This window comes from Amblyomma mixtum, chromosome 3 (assembly GCF_055824585.1).
Source record: "Amblyomma mixtum isolate Tamu chromosome 3, ASM5582458v1, whole genome shotgun sequence".
In the NCBI taxonomy this organism is placed as follows: domain Eukaryota; kingdom Metazoa; phylum Arthropoda; class Arachnida; order Ixodida; family Ixodidae; genus Amblyomma; species Amblyomma mixtum.
In genome coordinates this window covers 404,288,514-404,310,465 of record NC_143014.1, presented here as the reverse complement: position 1 = coordinate 404,310,465, position 21,952 = coordinate 404,288,514, and the positions used below count along the sequence as shown (strand labels likewise).

Sequence of the window (21,952 nt, the reverse complement as noted above, 5' to 3'; positions counted from 1 at the left end):
ATAGCCAGAGAATGCGCGACACAAGTCACACCGTGATTGACATGAATGCTTAATGTTTCACCTGAAGAAACTCAATTGCCATAGCATGATGGACAGTGTGATTGGGCAAGACTGTGCGCTTGCGTCCTAAAGCGTTAAGGGTTATGTACATGTAGTGGTGGGTAGAAGAGTTAGGATGAAGGCACTACGCTTCACCTGCCATCCACTGTGGAGCAACTGACTTTGGCAGAACTCCACGCTGGCTACTTTAAAGGTTCTTCTAATTAATGTTGAACCTTATGAATCTTAGGAGCGCATTGCTTTGTTGTTAGCTCTTCAAATGTGCATTGCGGATACTATTGTAAAGAAAATTGCCGTGTGTAATACGACAGGATGTGGATTAGTCTGGTCATTCCAGATGCGCGATGACCTTTTATTTTGAAGAGATTTCACAGCGGTTCATAAACGACGGCTGTAAAAGGGTGTGAGGCGCAGTAACGAAACAATGGAACTTGTAGTACGCAAAATTCCACAGGATACAGTGCTTTCAGCAGACGATTTTGTCACGAGGGACTGCAGGCCAGTATAACCATAGGCTTTTTAATTATGGTTTGTTTCTTTTAGAGGGTATTAGTATCTGCCTAAGCTGACACCCTGCATTTGTTGTTTTGCAGCGCACGAAAGCTTTACTGCCTTTGTTTTTCCTCCAAAGTCGTCCTCTTTTACGCATAATGCAGTTGTGCCCATCTGTTTGATGCTTTATAGCCGCAAGTGGAAAAGGAGAGAATCGCAGTTGAACTCTGCATTTTCTTATGATATTTTAGCAAAATTCCAAAAACGTTCTTGGATTAACAGCATTGTTCATCATATCAGTTCTTCTGGATTCGTGCTAGGCCACATGTATCTCGTGGGATTAAACATGATCCGTTACCATGTCAGGATCTAAGCAACACCTTAGTTTCAGTAAATCGTCCCACAGCAATCAGTTTAAAGCTTGCAGCATTGGCTTCTTCAGTGGAGCCAGCAATCTGCATGATGCCACTCATTGACACTCCATTTTCCAACCGGTGGTGGATTGTTTGAAATTGCTGAAATGCGTGGGAGATATCTTACATAGCATGCTCACGGAAGAGAGCATTGGCAATCGTGGAATAATAATTTTGTATTTTTCCTTTCTGGAAATTTAGTGGGTGAACATGTAGCTGAAAACGTGCTTCATAACCAGCCATTCGTTAAGCAAGATGTAAGATTGGGACCCTTAAAGAGGTGTACCCATGATGGTGGTATAGATTAAATGTGTGTTGAATGTGCCCTTTCTGATCTTCTGCCGATGATGGAGATTAAATCACTCTTCTCTGCTGCATTGTTTGCTGGTGCTTTGATTTTTTAAATGCAGCTATAGTACTGGTAGTGTCCATGGTTGATTGTCACCTTGAAGAGTTTATCAAGAACGCCATTGGTCGTAAAATTTCATTGGTCTTTATGAAGTAAAAATTACTTGAGATTTAGTGTCGCAGTGTTTAATTTGCATATGCGTAGTCATGCATACTATGTTTATTCTAGGCTGTGTGCAAAGGCGGCATTGAAGCTACGTTCTTGCAGTAGTACTACATTCTTAAACGTTTTTCTTTGAGAATGCAGTGCTCAGTACATTCGTTGCCTTAGGTACGGCCGCCACGGTTGTCACTGGATAGGGCACTTGGGTGTTGACCCAAATGACGGGGGTTCAATCCTGGCCACAACAGTCGAATTTCAATGAAGGCGAAATTCTAGAGGCCTGTGTACTGTGCAATGTCAGTGCATGTTAAAGAACCCCAGGTAGTCAAAATTTCCTGAGCCCTTCACTATGGTGTCCTTCATAGCCCACATTGCTTTGGCACTCTAAACTGCCACAAACAAAAACCATGGTGGCTATGGTTGTGGTGCTCTGCTTCTGAGTGCATGGAGGGGGCAGGCAATCAAGGCCGCAGTGGCTACATTTCCATAGAGATGAAACCCAAAGACGGCCTGCGGTGTGAAATGTCATTGCACGGTAAAGATTCCCAGGTGGTCTAAATTAATCCGTAGCCTTCCGCTAAAACATTTTTCATTGCCCATGTTAAAACCTATATAATAATAGTGGTAGTATTTTTTAAAATATGTACCCCTGTAAGTGGCACGTGGCAATGACAACGCAACTAATTCAAGCAGGTTTTCGAACTAAGACGGTTGATGAAATGTACTTTCATGCAAGGATATTTAGGAACAGTGTTTGCTTTTTCTGCGTACAGTATTTGGAGGAATCCTTCAATTACTCATCACTGCAGCTGTGCCTCCTGGCTGAAGAAGACTGGGGGCAAAAATGGAGTTCATAATGCAGTGACATCGGGCCCAACGTGATGCCTTTGCATTCTTCTGCAAGCGCACTTTTTCGTAATTGTTTCCCAAGAATGTTGGACATGGGTACTGAGATGTTTACAGTATTACAGCAGAATTAAGTCGACCAACAGTTCTATTTTGTCTACCCTTTTTAATGCCATTTAGGCCTGGCTCAGACAACTACCAATCGTGCTTATAAATTTCGACATTACCTGCTGCATGTTGCCTTCAGCATTCGACTATGGTGGTACAGTCACAATCATATCATACTTTTTTGATGTGCATTGCACTGTTCTGCTGAGATTTGTGCGGGCCATTTACAGTGTTTACTCTCATGATTGGAATCGTGTAATGATCACACCTCTGAATTTTCCAACGATAGCACTTCACAGATGGCGCGTGCAGATGACCATCTTGCTCTGTTAGCCACCATTTTTTTTATGTTCATTTGAATTTTGCTGATGCTGAAATGTTGGTGTTGGTTGACCTACAGTCACACAGGCAGTCTAAACACAGATACCAAACTTGACTGCGGTTATCTCGAATCATGATTCGTTGTCGTCACAAGGCTCGCCACCGTTCTGAGTTGCGCTGCAATGAACACAGTGATAAGCTCTGGGTTACGGGAATGCCAGAAATGAATCAGTCCTCCTTGAGGACTGCTGACCTGTACCGAGTTGCTGGTAGGAGTAATAATTGCAATACAAGGTAGTTTTATGCTCCCAGCCCCGTAGCAGCTGCCGCCATTTCAGTGCAACTGGCCCGATCTGCTTGCACGCCAGCGCCACTGCTAAGGTGTCGCTTAAATCAATCATATATGTTTCTTTTAATATGAAACCATGAGGTTGTCAGTGAGGCAGTGCCATAAGTAGACAATGTAGCATAGCTTTGGTCAATTCAAAGGCGCCGTCCTCTGTGGCTTCGATACGAAACAAGTTAGGCCTAGTGATGACTTTGGAGGAGCACGCCAGAGCGCCATTGACGGTGGCGCTTGCAGCGAGCGTTGCGAATGTGTCACCTACTTAAACGCTGCAGCAGGGACTGCAGATTTTTCAGCTTAAATGTGGTAAAATGATTAGCTTGAGTGCCGTGGGACGTTGCTGCATTGCGCTGTTACTGCACCTTCGGACGAGATCGAACTCTGCATAAAAGTGTAATCGCACGATACTATACACACTGCCTATTTTGATTTGTTGCTCTTGAAACATGATTTTGTGCAAAGGAAAGTATGTTCGTGAAGAGGGCCACCTCGTGCACTTCTCGCTCTGACACCTACGGGCACTTTCTGTCTATAGATGCCGCCACCTTCTCGGTTAATGACCTAAACCGAGGTTGCCAAGCACGGTTCGCGATAACCGCAGTTTGATTGCTGTGTGGATAGTAGTAACCGCAGCTAGCGAAAACTGCGGTTAAGCACACCCGTGTGACAAGGGTCTGACTTGCAACTTGTTGGCATTTTCGGTGCTCAAAAATTTTTGGGCAAAATTTACCCCATACAACGATCGCACCTCTGCAAAAGGCACTGCTTTCGTTGAAAATTATACTTTCAGAGAAGCCTACCACGTATCAGTGTAGCCTGACTTAGCATTTCCTTCGGCGTCTCTTTAAAGGTGCGCTGCGATGCTTTCCTGGGTACCGATTAATATCATTAGATATCATCACGCGTTCCAGAAACAAGTGCGAAAAGAATTATTGAGATTTGGGCTTGCAAACGAAGGTTTTTCCGGTTTGAAAATTTAAAATAAGATGAGACGAAAGCGCGTTTCACTTAACCAGTGCCAGAAATTTTAGGGTCTTGTTTTCTTAATTTTTTGCAGATGTCGTCTGGAATTCTTTCGTCGCGTACAGGGGAGGCCCGAAGAGGCACAACGCCCACTGCTGTGAGTGTCTACGAGTGATCTTAGATGTGAAGAGGGAGACATGGGAAGTTGGGCTGCAATTATTTAAGGTCACTGCCAGTTCTAACGATGAAAACAGCCAAAAATGTCAAGGAAAGGCTATGCCCTTCATTTGTTAAAACTTTGGTAGGATATCTCTGCCTGACTTGTTCAGCAGATTCTTTTTAACACTCCAGTCTCAAAGAAATTGCTTTTTTCGGCTTGAGTACGCATAGAAGTTATTTTCAGCTGGCCTCTCAGTGTAGCGTTGAATCTGCTACTTCACAATTTCGAATGCGGCCCTTTTCAAGGAAGTAATGGCTCTTTACTGTTTCACTCTTGATGAAGTCAGTAGCCGAGTAGACTTACTTGAGTTGATTGTGGGGTAGATTCTTTTTCTAGATTTCTTGTATTCCAAACACTTTTAAGCCTTTTCTGCAAATCCTCAGATGATGAGATGCATTGAAAGCTGCGTATAAATGTGCACTTCTGGGTTTATTCCTTGCCCTGAGTCTATTTATGTCAGTGCATGTAAAAGAACCCCAGGTGGGAGAAATTTCTGAGCCCTTCACTGCGGCATCCCCCATAGCCTGAATCGCTTTGGGACATTAAACCACCACAAACTATTTTTGAAAATTTTTGATAGCCTTCCCTGAAATAACTGGTATATATCTGGGTTTATTTCTGCGCGTGAAAGCGCCATCAGAAGACCATGCAGCAAGCCGCACGAAATGACGGGAGATTAGAAGCAGTGAAATTAAGCTATAAGGCCCACTGATATCGCTATGTCACCAAGCACGTGGGTGCTTGGTTGTCTTCCGGTCGTACGCCAGGTGAGGCCGCAAGCTCATTTCCAGAGATGCACCAGAAATGCTCATTCAATTTATTTCATCATGAAACTGCACAGGAAACACCAGCAAACAACTCTTTCGTCAATAGCGAAAGCATGCGTTGGCACATACGGTATGCATTCATAAGTGCAGCACCTTCCGAAACAGGATTGAACAATGGTGTAATCAGTTGGAATGATAGAAAACGTACATCAATGCAGGCATGATATAATTTGAATACAAAGCATTGGCTCCGCTTAGGCACCTCAACTTATTTAACTAACCTTTGAAAGATGGAACCTCTTTGTGGACAACGCCACGTTGAAAGCAGAGTTCTTTCGGCAAGGTTTTTCTTATTTTGAACCATGATACTGAAACAGTGATTGGCTATACGTGTTTCCATTAACTGGTGAACTAACATTTTTTTGTGTCATATTTAATGTAATGGGTAGGAATCACAAGCACGCCTAACCATAATGAGTGAATATTACATATTGCCTTATCGTTTGAAATGGAGACAATCAGTTAAGAGGATTACGTGAAGAGAAGTATTTTCAGCCTGAAAAATAAATCACTGCTCGAATGCAATAGACCTGAAGAGGGCATTATTCAGACAGCTAATTCTTCCAGTCGCACAGTTGTTTACAAATAGGTTTTAAATGTGCAAAGCCATGGTTTGCAGTGGTATGCGATAGGAGAATGAAAGAGAGAGAAGCAAATGATTTTAATACAGGAAGATAAAAATGCCTTTAGTTTTGAGACCATAGCCTGCTAGTGCCAGCTCAGGGCTTAAGTTATCATCGTGTGGCTTGGAGTCAAAATTGCTGTCTAGTGTAATGCGAAAACATTATGGTGCACTTAATTTTGGGTTGGCGTGTTCGGAGCTGAAAATACATGAGTAAAAGTTTTTTTTGGCTGCATAAATGCCCAGATACAGCATCCTTTAATGAATATTCAAGGTAAGCACTACTTTTGTGCATAATATGATAATCTTTTCACAGATATCGTAATGGATTGCAGCTGGAGGTGTCCCTCCATTTTCACTACATGTTTTAATGACAGAACTTTTGCGTGGGGTGAACTAATATTCGGAATTTCAAGTGTGTATACAATATGTGTGTTGCGTGGTTGAAAATAATTTGGGTGAATTTATATTTGAGAACTTCCATCTTTTCGTATTCCATATTCATATTTCCTTCTTCATACTTCCATCTAGAACGTTTTCATCACGTGGGTGCCTGGTCGTGTTCCTGCTGATGGCGCAGGAAGTTCTCCAGGTGAGGCCGCAAGCTCATTTCCAGAGAAGCACCAGAACTGCTCATTCAGTTTATTTCGTCATAAAACTGCACAGGAAACACCAGCAAATATCTGTTTGGTCAATAGCGAAAGCTTGCGTTGGCACATAAGGTATGCATTCATAAGTGCAGCAGCTTCCGAAACAGGAGTGCTCCACAATAATTTCAACCGCTTGGGGATCTTTAACATGCTCTTACATCGTACAGCACAGGAGGAGGAGCGCCTTTGCTTTCAACCTCCATTGAAACGTGGCCTCCGTGGCTGGGTTCGATGACTGTAAAAAATTCCACTTGCATTTGTTAAAAGCTTAGGGAACCTTTCTGAAGAAAACATTTACTCTTTACCTTGAAAGAAAAGCAGGGTGGTAGTGGCAGCCACGCAAATGCCACTGTTACTCACATAATATATTGATATGCCTTGATGGTTGGGAAAAGCAGCATACCTGAAAAGTGATGATTTGGTATTGTAGGATTTTGCCCTGCTTGGTGGGGTAGTCTTGCAGGAGTTTTTGTGAATATGTTTTGCATTGCTTCAGTTCTTTGTGTAATCACCCTCTTTGCCACTATTATTATCTATGTCTTTGATTTTAGGGCTATTGTATGCTTACTCCGGTATTGGTAAATTTGCGCCATCATTGCCTAGATCTGTGGGGCGTAATACCTGTCTTAAATGCTGTGGAGGGTGCAATTACTTTCTCTAGCCCATTGGTTTTCTGAACGAAGATGGTGCCTAAGCTCACGATGGTTGTGTAGGTTTGAATTTCAATTTCGGCATTTTTATCAAAGTGCATGACGATCGGTTGCGGACTGTAAATGACGCCGAAGTTCCTTGAAGGTTTCTGCTTGCAGCACTCCCCACTTAAATGGCTCGTCTGCGTGATTTGGGTCAGAGGTTTGGCGATGTGCGAAAAGTTCTTGAAAAATCATCGGTAATACACGCACAGTACAAGGAATCTGCGTGGAGCTTTATCACCTGGCAGTGGAAACTGTGCGATTGCAGCTGTTTTCAAGGGGTCTGGACGTACATCCTCTTTGGAATCAATGTGGCCTAGAAACGCAACTCTTCATAGTCAAAGAGGCACTTCTCTGCTTTCAATGTGAGAGTGGATGACATGATTACCTCCAGTACTGTTCAAAGCCTTTTTAGGTGCTCTTCTAAGTTCAAGACAAAGAAAACTACATCATGTAAATATACCAGACAAATCTGCAACTTCAGGCCTGACGGCATTATCCATTACTTGCTGAAACATTGCTGGTGCAGAACAGGGACCAAATGGCATCACCTTGGCCTTGACGTGACCATCTGGATTAATGAATGCGGTCTTCTCGCGATCTCTTTTATGGACCTCAATTTCCAGTAGCTGCTCTTGAGGTCATCAATGAGAAATGATTGGCATTGCACAGCCGGTCCAGTGTGGCGACGATGCGGGGAACAGGATAGACGTCCTTTGTTATGTTGCTCAGGTGTCGGTAATCACCGCAGAATCAAAGTGCGCCACCTTTCTTCCTCACTAGAACAACCGGTGCCGCCCGGGGATCTTTGATGGCTGAATGATGTCGTCGCAAAGCTTTTCGGGGCAACACACGGTAGGGGCTCTGGAGGAGAGGTCGGGCGTGCTGGTCGGTTACAATACGATGCTTGGCAAACTGCATTTGTCGAACGTTCGGCAGTGACTAGAAGCACTCTCTCTAGCTTCAAAGCAGATAGCGGGCCTGGTCTTGGTTGTTCTGGGGCAGGACTTGGTTTATGTCTAAGACGTGCTTGTCATCTTCCTTAGGTGAATCGTCTGGACGGGAAAGGGTGAAGGCGTCGAGAATGTCGGATAGTTCGTCGATGAAAGGAATCCTTGTTCCTTTGTTAATGCGCCTGTATTCTTCGCTGAAGTTCGTCTGCAGCACTTCAGTTTGGCCATTGCGGAAGTGTACTAGGTATGCCTCTTGCGATGCTGATTCTGCACTCTAGAACCAATTCCGTGTTCCCCTCGATGAGAGCTTTCATGTTCTTGGCATCCGTGCCGCCTGCGGTGACCATGACGGTTGACCGGTGTGGGATGCTTCCTTGTTCATCAAGGACAGTCAGGGCAACATGCTTCTTCCTGCTTTTCATCGAAAGGAGTTTTTCATTCGTCGAAATTGTGATGAGCTTGGAACGCAGGTTGATGATCGCCTGATGCTCATTAAGGAAATCTATGCCCAGTATCATGTCGCGAGAACATGCTGCTGTACTACGAAGGTCACAGCAAAGGTGCGTCCCTTGACGGCCACTTGCGCTTTGCATCACCCTGTTGGGGTAATAAGATGGCCTCCGGCAGTGCGTCGGTTCACGGCTTCATTGGGTATGTGGATGGTAGGTAGTTTGCGTCCTCAGGGCTTTTCTGGTTGATGTAGTCATTCTGAAGCCCGATCGCGTCTTTGTCAGAGTGTGTCCTGCAGCGGCGTAGGTCATGGCCTGGGGTTCTGTGGCCATCGGAGTCGGGGTATCAAGTGCCTGCTGCACTTCTTCTAGGTCCACATCAATGAGCGTCGCTGTTTGTGACTGACTCATCGACATCGCAGCCATATATAAAAAAGCCGGCCTTTTGTACCGCTGACCTACGGCTAAGAATAAATATGTTTGTGATATAGGGAAGTGATGACAGCCCGACTCATGGTATATACCAGGCGTTGCGGGAAACCCACCACTAATTTTTGCAAGTATGCTTTCCTATGTAAAAAGACAACTTCTGTGGTATAGTGATAGGAGTTTGGGGTACACCAGAAAAGAGGGAAGTAGTTATTTGTTGCTGGTCAGTCGTAATATCAATATTATAGTATCTAAAACTTCGAGGACATAATTTCTATCCACATTGTGTCTCAGCATATTTCGAGAAGTTTACATATAATTCAAAAATCATGTGTTGGCGGGGCGCGCACACAGACGCACAACAGCACACGTCGCTGTTCTAAATTTTTTGCAGAAGTCGTGTACAATGCCTACATCACGTCCAGGGGTGGCCGGAAGAGGCACAATGCCCATCATTGTGTCTACGAGTGATCTTAGATGTGAAGAGGAAGACATGGGAAGTTGTGCCGCAATTATTTAAGGTCATTGCCAGTACTAACGATATATATATCACCCCCCCCTCACTTTAATGCCGAATTGGCGCTGTAGGTAAAGGATAAATAGGCAAACAAACAAACAAATAAATACACAGCCCGAAGTGGTGGGCGGTGTGGATGATACGGTAAGAGACTTGAACAGCGCTCTCCGAACATCAGCGTGGTGACCTCTGAACAGAGAGTAAAAGATTTTATCCCCTCAGACGGACTTTGCGGGAATCGTAACTAACTTTTTAACATTTTCGTGGAATGAATCTTGAAGGTATACGCTGAGCTTTGTTTATATTCGCTGACCTACTGAGTGCGCCCTTGAGAATCTTCTGCCGGTGCTCCAAATCGCCTTCTTTAACTAATTGCCTCCGTACTTCATCGCCTTATCCTCTGCTGCCCATAATGCAATGAAGGATGTTATAGGCTCTGAGTTAAGGTTGTGTTTTGTGCGTTAACTACTGCAGTTAGAGCTTCTTTGTACTTATGCGCAGAGACTACCCCGGGACAACCCGGGTATATCCTAGCCACCAACCCGTACTTCAAAACCTTGGAGGGCACAACTAAATTCCAGCCCCAGCGGTACTACCGCTCGCTGCTGGAGCGCCATCGCTGGCAGACGCAGTAAGTAAACGCTGAGGCAAGTGTACGCTTCTGCATGCCCACGGTGCCGGACATAATCCTTCCTCTACCGCTTCGTCTTGCTCGATGTTCCCATAGATATAGGAGGTGGTTGTCAACAGCTACGTGGTCCTCCGGGGTGGCGAGACATTTTGTGAGCTTTTCTTTAAGGTCGAGAATGGAGGCCGCCCAATCTTCGTAACCGGTTATTTTTTCCGATGTAGCTAGTTTGGTGTCCTTCCTGAATGTCTCTCAGTCTGTAATTCTGGCTCGCCCTCGCGGTTTGCTGTGCTTGTTGCTTTCGAAGATGGTCTGCAGCACGTAGTGATCGCTGCCCAGGGTTTCTCCCGTATTGAGCCACTCATAGTCACGGGCTTTGCGGTCGAGCGTAAGGTCGAGGAAAGTGTCCCGCGTTATGCTGATGCCGACTCGCTTCGGGTGCTGCAGGTCCTTGAGTAGTGTCAGGGTCATGTCAGCGATAGCGGATGCTAGTTTTCTGCTTTCGCGTCTTCCCTCGGGTAGCCCCATAGGGGGCTAGAAGCATTAAAGTGGCCAACTACACTGAGAAGGCCAAAAACTCCCCTAATTGTAGTTGTCGACTTTAATGCTTCTAGCCCCCCATGGGGCTGTGTGTATGTGTTATGAAAGAGAGAGAAGCAAATGATTTCTAATACAGGAAGATGAAACCCTTTCAGCTTTGAGACCATAGCCTGTTATTGCCAGCTTAGGGCTTAAGTTAGCAGCGTGTGGCTTGGAGTCGAAATTTCTGTCTAGTCTAATGCAAAAACATTTAATAGTGTACTTAATTTTGGGTAGGTGTGTTCAGAGCTCAAATTATGTGAGTAAAAGTTTTTTTTTGGCTGCATAAATGCCCTGATACAGCATCCTTTAATGAATATTCAAGGTAAGCACCACTTTTATGCATAATATGATAAACTTTTGACAGATATCGTAATGGATTGTAGCTGAATGTGGCCCTCTATTTTCACTACATTTTTTAATGACAGAACATTGGTGTGTGGAGAAATAATATTCCGAATTTCAAGTGCGTATACAATATGTGTGTTGCATGGTTGAAAATCATTTGGATAAATTGATATTTGAGAACTTCCTAGTATTGAGTCGTGTTCAAATACCACGCAGACTTTCATAAATCTGACCTTGCCAACGCCCAATACCTTTGCAACTCATCTGAAGATCGAGTTTAAAGTATTAAGGACTTGGTTATTTAACTGACCTTTGAAAGATGGAACCTCTTTATGGAGAACACCACGTTGAAAGCAGGCTTCATTGGCAAAGTTTTCCTTATTTTGAACCATGATAATGAAACAGCGATTGGCCATACGTGTTTCCGTTAACTGGTGAATTAAAATTTTTTTGTGTCATATTTAATGTAATGGGTAGGAATCACAAGCAAGCCTAACCATAATGAGTGATTATTACATATTGCCTTATCGTTTGAAATGGAGACAATCAGTTAAGAGGATTACGTGAAGAGAAGTATTTTCACTCTGAAAAATAAACCACTGCTCAAATGCAATAGACCTGAAGAGGGCATTATTCAGACCGCTAATTCTTCCAGTCGCACAGTTGTTTACAAATACGTTTTAAATGTGCAAAGCCATGGTTTGCAATGGTATGCGATATGAGAATGAAAGAGAGAGAAGCAAATGATTTTAATACCGGAAGATAAAAATGCCTTTAGCTTTGAGACTATAGCCTGCTATTGCCAGTTCAGGGCTTAAGCTATGAAACCCATGGAATGGGAGCTTGGACAGCAGAGGAGTCTGGCTGTGCTTGTCACAGTCAGTCGAGGACATCTCCATTGAGACTGAGACCGCTATCTCCGCACTCTCTAAGGGTGGGAGGAAGCATAAGGGTGAAAAGAGGTGACATTGGCGAAGATGCATTCAATGAAGGCGGAGGATTTAGGACTAACCATGCTTGCAGACATCATTTCATACAGTTTTTAATGGTGGCCCCAATCATTATATATCAGGATTGAAAGGTATTTAGACGTGAGGTATGCAAGTATCTAAGCGTACGCACAAATCATGGGGTAACTGACTGTGATGCCGGCGAGAAAAATTAATGAAAATATGAGAAATGCCTTCTCATGAATGAAAGGTGCTCCCGGATACAATAAACAGTAATTGATTCGAGCATTCTTAAAACATGGAGTGGTTCTGAGCACGGTGTTGGCAGGTGTTAGTAGCTAAGTTCCGGCAGACATCCTGTGCTTGTTATTTAGCAGAGGGAAGTGCAAGGTTGCTCCAGGCGCCAGTTGCAGTAGGAGTAGTGATAGGAATAAGGGTTGGATAAGAATGCGGGGCGGGAGGGGGTGGATTTTCGGAAGCATGCAAAGTGACCAGGATCACTTGGTGTGGAAAGCATCTGAGCCAGAGTGATGACAACAGTGAAGTACAATTCATTTCAGGTGTCTAAACCTTGTTGTAGCTTCACTACTTGGGGGAGAAGAATCTAGCCCCTCGCTAAATTTTAAAAGGACAAAAGCTAGGAAACTCGGGGAGAGTGGACTTGGGAGAGTTTACAGCACACTTCAGAAATATTCACTGCCACAAAAAAAAAAAGGCAGCCAAAATGGCGTCGGAACTCCGTAAGTTAATCCAAATAAATTTTGAAGTTCCAACACTTTGCAGATAAGCACTTCATTTGGGGCGCAAAAAATTGCCGCTTAAAGTCAGAATGACACCTTTTAAATGTGCTTATGGTTTCGCTTTTTGGCTCTGCAATAAGCACTTTTAGTGGTTTCTATACAGAAATTACCCCTGGCTGCCCTGATTATGTCTCTTCTGTGATGCCGTATTTTCAAAGTCTCGGGACCATAAGAAAGGCAGCCTTATTACAGACAACAGCTCGAGCGCGAAAGGCTGAAAAAGCAGTAAGTAAAGTATAAAATATCGAGTTTTTTTGTGCATGTCAAGTAACCCCTCCAGTCCACGTGGCTAGTGGAAAAAGCCAAACTTTGTCAAGCCAGAGCGCCAAGGGTAGCTTTCGAAATGCTAAGAACTGATATGGCTATTACTAGCGACCGGGTACAAATCTCTATTTGCAGCTGGGTGCCTAACTCTACAAGCAAAAAGTTAAAAATGCGTTAACCAGCTTACTACTTAAGACAGTTGACCAGTTTTCTTGGTTTGCGAACACTAGTAATACTGTGCCTCAAATGCCATATTTTTACTCCAAAAAGCCTTTTTTAAATTTTAAGGTGTTCCCTGAAACACCCGGTACATTTCGTGTGTATGGTTGCAAGGCAGAGTTTGTTTATGTAGTGAATAGTAAATGTATGGAAAATTTCCACTTCAATGAAATTGGCATTCTTTTTCATCTTAGTCTTTACTCAGCAACGTATTCAGACATGACTGCTCGACAATTACGGCAACTTATTAGAAATTCTAGCTTATAGGCTGCTGGATCTCTATGCAGGCTGCACTGCCGGGACGATCAGGAAACCAAACTGAAGTTTGGCGGCATGACTAAGGCTCTTCTGCTTTTTAAAATCAGCGACAGCTACATGGGCTCTCTCTCGGGGGTTCCATGAAGCAGCGCTAGCAGACAACTTGCCTATCTCTGCCATGTTTTCTGCGGACGATTGAAAGAGCACTCAGTGAGCGCAATTCATGTGCTGCTGTGCTATGGTTTGTGCACCTTTTAGTCTCTTACTCAGAAGTTTATCCTTTGAGCTTTTGCACGGCAAGCATGCAGTTTATTTTATTATTTATTTTCAGTACACCCTGCAGCTCCGAAGCTTTACAGCAGGGGAGTGGGTACAACGTTAAAGTGACGAGCAGCTGAATAAAATCACATGAGAGAAAGAACAAAGGGGGAGTGAGGGTTGACAAAGGAGCAATGTAGACAGATAAATTAAACATATAATATACAACCAAAGAAGCAGTAGTGCATTTGTTCAACTAATATTTGAAAGAACAGTTAAATCACGAATCATTGATTAGCCATAAAAATACATCACGAGGAGCACTCGCAGCTCCAATTGGCAGCTTGTTCCGGTGAGAAATAGTATGTATAGGATACCACATCGGCTGAAGAAGCAGCTATCGCACTGATATCCAACAATAGCAAGGAAACGATTATGTCCGACTCACATGTAGCGGTACGTAGTTATATTAGGGGCCGTGTGGGCGTTCCATGTTGGAACATTTTCGAAACGTCAATCCCCAGAATGTCCAGATGGTCTGGACGCTAGGGCACCTCTCAACGACGGCCAATGGGGTGGCCAACACAGCTGCTCAAGCTGCCCTCCTCCAAGCATCTGGCACGCAGCCTCTCTCTGACACCATTAACGATGCCTCACCCTTACTAAGCTACGCTGAAACTAAAAATTACGATAAGATTATTACAAGGAAATATTTTCTAACTCACAAAAGCCGTAGCAAATTTGAAGAACACATCATCCGGCGGCTACATACTGTCCGATCCCTACTTTATGAGCTAATGGTATCAAGACATATGTGATTCATTCTGCCCCTTCTGTGGAGCACCTGGCACACTATTTCACACAGTTTGGGAATGTCAAAAAAAAACCAAGAGCTGGGCAACAATCTTGATCCAACATGTCGCTGTCCTCTCGACCAGAATTCATTAGGACTTGGGAGAGTATAGAGCACACTTCAGAAATATTAACTGCCGCGAAAAAAAAAGGCAGCCAAAATGTCGTCAGAACTCCATAAGTTAATCAAAAGAAAATTTGAATTTCCAACACTTTGCACATAAGCACTTAATTTTTGGCGCAAAAAAATCACCGCTTAAGTCAGAATGGCACCTTTTAAATGTGCGTAAGGTTTCGCTTTTTGGCGCTGCAAAGAGCACTTTTTGTGGTTTCTATGCAGAAATCACCCCTGGCTGCCCTGATTATGTGCCTTCTGTGACGCCGTATTTTCAAGTCTCGTCGGGACTGGAAGAAAGACTGCGTTATTACAGCCAGCTCCTCGAGCAGGAAAGGCTGAAACTGCAGTAAGTAAAGTATAAAATAACTAGTTTTTTTGTGCATGTCAAGGGATGACACATCGCATCGGCATGTACTGAATCCGCATGTCTCAAGAGTAAGGGAGGATCAATTCAGTGCTCCTTGACCGCTGCTAAAGTGGTGTATTGAGCTCCCACTCACAGACCGACACTCTACGAATAAAGGCTATAACTGGACACGCTAAATTTGCATGATGGCCTTTTGTGGTTAGTAGTAGGTGCGAAGTCGCGTGGAAAGCCTCAGCACACGATACTTATAGATATAATATCTCCATGCAGGGCAAATCTAGAGTACGTCTGAATTATTCTTTGGGGAAATGAAATGAAGCTTTCTTGTCGAGAGGAAAAGTGGAAGGAAGTCACTCATTTCTCAGTGAAAGCCGGATCAAGTTTACCGACGCATTATTTGCTCTAAATTTCCGTCATAACTTATTTTCCTAGTTTCGTGGTCTTACTCCGTTTGTTTCTTATGTAGGAGGTGTTGGAAAACCTTCTTTCTTCCCCACTGCTCCCATTTAAAATTCAGAGGGTCTGTGGACGGCGTCTACGTACGGAGCGTAGGTTAGATATAACGAACAGCTATTAGAGCCATCTCCCGGATGCAGATCTTCCCACCTCATTGAACGAAATACTTCTGGCATCTATTCTGCGCACGTGTGTTAATTTTCATAGCTGATCTCTCATCGCCTAATGGTGCCAAAATTTGAACACAGATGACGTAAAACAATGAGAGAACAGTGAAAATAGGCCAGCCGGCCACGTGATGAGTAAGTGACATATGCAACTGACACTTAGACCCGCCGATCAGATGCAGCGGCAGTGGAGGAGGGGGCAGTTGAAAGGCTCTGAAACACCTTCCCTCTTAATTTGGCGAGCCCTTCTCAGTGAATCTTTCATGCTCGCATCCTACTCCGTCACCCACACCTGCGTATACAAGTTGAGAGGTGGCTATTGGTTACATTCTTTCAGACCTTAGGCAGCTACCATGGCTGTGGCCAATAAGCCGCATAGCTCCGGCGGATCAGGAAGCTCCGCACCGCTAAGCGGCGTGCAAAAAAGTGAGAAAAGGAGAGGGAAAGGCGCGAACATGCTGAAATTCAAATTCTGACTACAGATAACTGAGCTTCCACAAAGCGCATTAAAAAAAATCTTGCTGGACAATATTCCTAATGCGGCGTGCTTTAACATCCCATGCATACCGCCGCTTTATTAGAGCGCCATTTCAGAGCTCCTTTAAGCGCTGGGGACAATATGGCGTTGATGCGGTGCCTTGTGATTCTCTGGTATCGCAGGCATTGCTGAACGTAACAAAGTGTGCTTGGACAGGATTGAGTAGTCTTGATTACTGGCGCTTTTCTGGTTATAGCAAGCACTGGAGGAGTTCCTTTAGGAATTTCAAGCGATGCGAAAAATGTGAGGTCAACAAGGAATGCGGAATGACAAAATGGCAGCGCAAAACGAAAGGACTGTGCAGCTCCACGCGTATCGTTCTGCGTTTCTCATCCTCGGCTTGGTACTGTTGACGATTGTTTCATGTTGTTTAAGCATCTAAACCTCACCAGGTTTTACTTGATCGTAAGGAAGTTTTCGCCGGCCTGTTTTTACCGCCTCAGTTCTTTGTTAAATGTCTGACATCCGCACCGTATAAAAGACGCCAGGGGAGTGCATGCGAAGATGCAGCGTAGCACAGGCCGCAATATGCATCGGTGTGAGGTCTCTCCAGGCGGCGCACTAGCGATGCGGCTGGGACGGGCGACATGCTTCACTTGCAGCATGGCGACTGCGGTTTCGCTGCAAATGCTCTCTGCCAACAATCGCTCCAGCCGAGCGCAGCTTCTGTTTTAAGTTTAGCATCATGTTTCTACTCCCCGTGAACCTAAGAGATGAGGGGCCGCGTCCGTTTCCTTGTTGTCCGCCACAACGCTCATTTTAAACAAAATAATCTACCCTGATGAAAATTAACATAAATTCTGTCTAGTAAAAGGCCTGAGCACAGCGAAGACAGTGATTTGATACTTTGCGTGTAGAATGCCCAGTGCCTATGCTTTGCTATAATTTCGTGAAAACTTTTTCGGTACAAATTCTCCGTTTTGGCACGACTCTGATGGTGGCCAAAGCTGTGTTATGCATTAGAAGTGGGGTGCATTTGCGGCAATTTGCAGTAGAGTCGCTATGAAAATGTTTCGCATTCCTGGACTCCTGAAGGCATTGCAAGCACTACGCATGCTTTCTATTGTAAGATTGAAACACTGTTCTGGAATCGGGGAAGGTTTTTAGCCCTCCCATGCCCAGCTTTCCTGGACATGTACTACTTGCACCATCTGTCGGCAGTGGCGGCGACACGGCGCGTAACTGAATGGGAAGGGGTACAAAAAAATAGTAAAACGTGAACAAAAGCACCTACAAAAAATGACCCAAGGATTTGTGTAGTATATACTTAGATGAGGAATGTGTCAAAGTTTCAGTTCTGTGCTGTTAATACACGAGCTTCCCAGTGCGTTTGAATACTGTACGATGCTGCCTAGCGGTGGGGGCCGCATTTTGCCCATTTCTCAGACTTTAATATTGTATAGCGCCGCAACACAGATAGATATCAAAAATCACCCTCGGTTTTAGGAGAGGCGCATAACTGGACCCCTGGGACAGTGGACACCTTACTCGTGCTTTAAGCTACGAAACCCATGGAATGGGAGCTTGGACAGCAAAGGAGTCTTGCTGCACTTGTCACGGTCAGTCGAGGACATCTCCATTGAGACTGAGACCACTATCTCCACACTCTCTAAGGGTGGGGGGGAAGCATAAGGGTGAAAAGAGGTGACATTGGCAAAGATGCGTTCAATGAAGGCGGAGATTTTAGGACTCTAACCATGCTTGCAGACATCATTTCATACAGTTTTTAATGGTGGCCCCAATCATTATATATCAGGAATGAAAGGTATTTAGACGTGAGGTATGCAAGTATCTAAGCGTACGCACAAATCATGGGGTAACTGACTGTGATGCCGGGTAACTGACTGTGATGCCGGCGAGAAAAATTAATGAAAATATGAGAAATGCCTTCTCATGAATGAAAGGTGCTCCCGGATATAATAAACAGTAATTGATTCGAGCATTCTTAAAACATGGAGTTGTTTTGGGCACGGTGTTGGCAGGTGTTAGTAGCTAAGATCCGGCAGACATCCTGTGCTTGTTATTTAGCAGAGGGAAGTGCAAGGTTGCTTCAGGCGCCAGTTGCAGTAGGAGTAGTGAAAGGAATAAGGGTTGGATAAGAATGCGGGGTGGGAGGGGGTGGATTTTCGGAAGCATGCAAAGTGACCAGGATCACTTGGTGTGGAAAGCATCTGAACCAGAGTGATGACAACAGTGAGGTACAATTCATTTCAGGTTTCTAAACCTTGTTGTAGCTTGACTACTTGGGGGAGAAGAATCTAGCCCCTCGCTAAACTTTAAAAAGACAAAAGTTAGGAAACTCAGGGAGAGTGGACTTGGGAGAGTTTAGAGCACACTTCAGAAATATTCACTGCCACAAAAAAAAAAGGCAGCCAAAATGACGTCGGAACTCCTGCCTCAGTGGAAGCTGTGGTTGGTGTACTAACTACCGATCAACGATGTTGCCGGAGGACAACAGGTATGCAAGCTTGTAAAACATCTGATCTGTAATAATCATCTACTCCTCTCGAGCTTAACCTGCAATCTGCACTCGGAATATAGTAGGCTGCATCTCGAGAACGAAGTAGCAATTGGTCCTCAGTGGAGGCTCTCCAACCAGAGATGTTAGCTTATTGTTTTGACACTGTGGTCAAATACTTTGTGCCTGCAACCCATCTGCAGTGCTATATTAGCATGTGATCTGAATGAAAACATCTTCGACAGAGGTCCGTCTTGTTGGGTTTTTGATAGTTGAGAGAAAAACTGACGCCAACCAATATTTTAAGTTTGCCCAACGACTGCTTCTGCATTCTGAAGACATCGCAGGTCGAATATTTTCTGGCACACCTCAACTCAGTCGAACCTTCAATTCAGTTTACAATGGAACGAGAAGTAAACAACACATTGCCATTCCTGGACGTCTTCATAAGAAGAGAAAGGGCAGATCCAAAGTTCAGTGTCTATAGGAAACCAACCCACACCGGCCGCTATCTAAATTTTAATTCTAACCACCCTACAAGTCACAAGGAATCCGTTGTCTCCTCTCTTCTGAGAAGATCAAAGGCAATCTGCTCCTCGGAAGCAGAGAAAAGAGCAGAAGAGGCCACCATTCTCGCCGACCTACAGAAGAATGGCTACACACGTGGCTTCATTCAACGTGTGGGTCGCCGTCAGGCTCAGAGGACAGAGGGAACAGCCAACAATGTAACAACGAAACGCGCGCGCGTGGTGCTTCGATACGTGAGGGGAACCAGCGAGGCACTTGCTCGCATTCTGGGAAAATATGGAACCTACGTTGCTCACAAACCTGTTTACACAATAAGCCGCGTCTTGCCCCGACCGAAAGACCGCGTCCCCAGAGAAAAACAACCGGGTGTCATTTACGAAATCCCGTGCTCCAAGTGCCAGGCTTCATACGTCGACGAAACAAAAAACCTCCCCCAAAGAATAAGGCAACACAAGAATGACGTCTGGCTAATGAATTCAGAAGCCAACCCCCTCGCCGAACACTGCGAGTGCGCCGACCACCCAATAGCCTTCGAGGAAGTGAGCGTCTTGGCTGTGGAGCCAAACCTGTTTAAGAGGCGACATGTGGAGTCATGGCACATCCGGCTCACAAAGGCGGCGATGAACAGAACTCCAGGAACGCTCCCCTCTGCGTACGTTAGTGGACTCCGCCACGTGCTAACAAAGGGAAAGCGAAGGCAACACCCCGCTGCTGCTGGCACACTTCAGTCACCCCTGAAGAAGGGACCGAGTTGGTCCCGAAACGTTGGGCTAAATTAAAATATTGGTTGGCGTCAGTTTTTCTCTCAACTATATTAGCATGTGCTAGGTAGTTGGCCATGATGTCATGACAATAGGTCAATGTCATTTGTTGGAAGGGGCCTCCACAGACGGCCATTCGCTGCTTCGTTCTGCAGTTGTATCTTTGAAGATTTCGCATAAGATTCTGTATCATTGTTTTGTTCATGATGTGTTTGATGGGCATCGAGCTGTGACTTGTGAGATGTTTTGACGTTAGGTCAGCGGCTGGAGCTTGCTGGAGGAGCAGAAAAGAAAATCAGTTCACGTCTCACTGCTCAGTGGTTCTCTGGAGAGGCCAAACAGCAGAGGCTAGGTAGGAAAGAGGTAGAGACGGGCCTCTGTCCCTGTGCTGTGGAGGGTGGGTATTTGTGTGTTGGGAGAGAGGTTCGGAGGGGTGAAAAGGGGGAGCTGGAGAGACTGTGCAGGGTCACTACGGCTCAGGGGCCAACTCCCCACAGCACGGGAACAAAGTTCCTTTCCTTTCCTGTCTAGTTTCTGCTGAACTGCCAGAAAGTTGTCCCCAAGTATAGTAGTGCATGCTATGTTACTGGTTTTGGCACCTTTGGCTCTAAATGGTCCCTGCTAGCCATTACTACACCATCCAGTTCATCATTGCAGTGCACGTCCACTTTGCTCCATGGATTATGCTATGCAGGCTCTGCCTTCTCTGTGTTCTACCCACAATGTATTCCCCCACTAGATCAGTCACATCCTGCCATGTCTTGTGCCTGCAAACAAAATTGTTGCACTATTAAATCATTTGCCATACTATTCATTTTTATGGTATTTCTGTTCCCTTCATTCTGCAGGAGTACATCGCACGACAGGGTGCCGTGAACGCCATGCACTTCCACCCGTCGGGCGAGTACCTGGTGACCGGAGCCGACGACGGTGTCCACGTGTCTTGGACTTGCTCAGGGGAAGGCTGCTCTACACACTCCTCAACCACACGGTGAGTCAACTACACATGGTGGCCGCTTCGCGCCAAGGGAGGGTGCAATACCCTTATAAAAATGGTCTACAGACAGTCTATAGACTTCTTATTGACGCTATTGACTTCCTATAGATACTGCTTTTTGTCTATTCATAGTCTATAGACTCAAATCTACTAAAAGTGTATGGCCATAAATCTATAGACCGTCTATGACATTTGTACTTTATAGAGAGGTCTATAGACACTCTATAGACTCTAAAACTTTTTGTAAGGATATGGCCGCTAGTCTTTGTAGTGTTTGTTCATTCTTCAAAGCTGCCGGGACGTCGATTTATTCCTTTATTTGCGATGCAAGACGCGACCTGATTTATCACGATTGATCGCATCCATGCGGAGCCGATTCTACGTTGTTCTAGAACGTTCTAGTAACTTTGCACGCTTTATTCCAAAAGTTTGCTATCAGCTTTAAATTGAGCGCTGCTGAGAGCGCCGGGCATTCTGTTCGACGACTGCGGAGCACACCTGTTGCTACGCCACCGCAGACTCATTCAGTCCTTTGTGGGTACATTTCGTGTGTATGGTTACAAGGCAGAGTTTGTTTATGTAGTGAATAGTGCAGGGGTGGAAGTGCTGCGCCAATTGTGCCGTGCTGTGCCAATTTGATCTCCTGCGCCAAGCTGCGCCTAAACGGCAATTTATGCCCATTGCAAGTATACAGAGCCAAATTTAGCTGAGTGTTATTGTCGGCTGGGCAATACTGGGCGCTCGCTACGAAACGGACGCAACCGCATTCGCATCGACAGTTTCGTTAGCTTGTGCTTGTCGGCGCGGCTGTCACAAATGGCTTGTACAAGAATGAGCAAAAATAAGTACTTTTAACTATTATCTGGTAATATAACTTCATCGCGGCCGGTATTGTGAACTTACCTCAATAGCAAGCTGTATTGATTGTGCAGAAAACGAGATACCAGGTTCACTCGCATATTTTGTGCACTTTTTTCAGTAATTAAG

General features: G+C 44.9%; 1 protein-coding gene across 15 annotated transcripts in view; it reads left to right on the top strand.

Moving 5' to 3' along the window:
* Window positions 1-21,952, top strand: part of LOC149357439 (uncharacterized) — a 478,435-nt gene that overhangs the window by 832 nt on the left and 455,651 nt on the right. For 12 of the 15 annotated variants that reach the window (XR_016291828.1, XR_016291830.1, XR_016291829.1 and 9 more), the window contains exons 2-6: window positions 4,155-4,217; window positions 6,261-6,321; window positions 9,921-10,050; window positions 14,916-15,039; window positions 20,817-20,959. The gene's annotated coding sequence lies outside the window, so the exon portion shown is untranslated. Of the gene's footprint in view, window positions 1-4,154; window positions 4,218-6,260; window positions 6,322-9,920; window positions 10,067-14,915; window positions 15,040-20,816; window positions 20,960-21,952 lie in introns of all 15 variants that reach the window. The other 3 variants (XM_089584680.1, XM_089584679.1, XM_089584681.1) reach the window with 3 other exon arrangements.